Below are 1,760 nucleotides of genomic sequence, written 5' to 3'. Positions count from 1 at the left end.
TTTTATATTGTGGTGTAATCCATAATAAAGGTTTTAGTCTTTGATCTTCATCCTTAAGTACTTCAACTCTTCTTCATTTTCAGCAAAAAATATTTTATCTGTGTATTACAAGATTGTTAATGAGTCTTGCTCCAATGCTGATGCTTCATTCTTCTTCATATAGTCCATATTCTCAAATTATTTGCTCAGCATACAAATTCAAAAAGTATGATAAACAGATACAACCCTGACACATTTTCTGATTACAAACCATGCAGTATCCCTTTGTTCTGTTCCAATAGCTGCCTCTTGGTCTATGTACACATTCCTCATGAGCATATTTAAGTGTCCTGAACTTTTCATTCATTGCAATTTTATTCATAATTTTTTTTATGATCTACAAACTTGGATGTCTTTATGTAGTCAATAACTACAAGTAAACATCTTTTTGGCATTTTCTGATTTCAAACAAGATCAATCTGTCATCAGCATTGATAACCCTCACTCCATATATTCTTATCAAACTGGTTTGAATTTCTAGTAGTTCACTGTTGATGTACTGCTGCTAACCATTTCTGAATTCTCTTCAGCAAAATTGTATTTATGTATGATATTAGTGATATTGTTTGATAATTTCTGTATTCTTTTAGATTAGCTCACTTTAGATCTCACTGTTGCTTGACCAGATATTTGTCTTCCATATTTCAGGACATAGATTAGTATGCACTTCCAGCATTGCATCTGTTTGTTGAAACATGGTATTCTGTCAGTTCCTGGAGTTTGTTTTTTGCCAATGTCTCAGTTCAGCTTGGACTTTTTCCTTCAATACCCTTGATTTTAAACATATGCTACCTCCTGAAATGGAATCCTAGTGTGGTGTTGTAAGATAAGCACTGGACCGCAAAGTCAGTTTGAACCACAGGGTTGTCAATTCAAATCCACCAGCTGTGCATCCAAAACCCTATACAGGGCCACTATGAGTTGAAACAAACTCAATGGCACTGAACAACAACTTCCTGAAATGGTTGAACTCAAAAGAATTCTTTTTGGTACAGTGACTCTGTGCATTAGCTTCATCTTTAAAGAAAAACAAAACAAAACAAATTTTATTGTGAATTGAGTGAAGGTTTACAGAACACATCGTCAGTTTTACATTCAACAAATCATATACTTTGTTTAATTTCATTGACTACAATCACCTCAATGTAATATCACTTATCCCATTTCCTTTGTATGATTCTTATCTCCCTACTTCCTTCTTTCCCAAACCTTCTGAAGTTTGTCCTTAGGTAAAACCCCTCTTTTTTATCTTGAATGGCTGACGATTCTTTGATGTGCATACCTTTCTAGTGTTGTCATCTCCTTTATATATTTATCTAATGCTTGACTGGAAATTAAGTCATGAAGGGGAGCTCAAGGCCTACCTGAATGATTCCAAGGGTCATATAGTCTTGGATTCTTTATGTCATGGTGTAATCAGTAATCAATAATACTGATCTTTTTCATAATTTTGAGTTTGGTTTCACGTTTTTTTCCTACTTTATCTAATGTGACACCTTTCAGAGGAGTTGGCAGTGGTAGCTGGGCCCTGTCTAGTTCTTTTGTTCTCAGGGTCATGGAGACTGATGGTACTTTAGTCTTTTGGACTGTTCCCAAACATCTTCAATTTTCTGATTTTTCTTTCCTCCATATAAGGAGCTCTGGTAGCGTAGTGGTTACGAATCGGGCTGGGAACCGCAAGGTCAGCAGTTCGAAACTACCAGCTGTTCCGCGGGAGAAAG

This window comes from Chrysochloris asiatica, unplaced genomic scaffold, assembly GCF_000296735.1.
Source record: "Chrysochloris asiatica unplaced genomic scaffold, ChrAsi1.0 scaffold00039, whole genome shotgun sequence".
In the NCBI taxonomy this organism is placed as follows: Eukaryota; Metazoa; Chordata; class Mammalia; order Afrosoricida; family Chrysochloridae; genus Chrysochloris; species Chrysochloris asiatica.
This window is presented reverse-complemented; position numbering follows the sequence as displayed.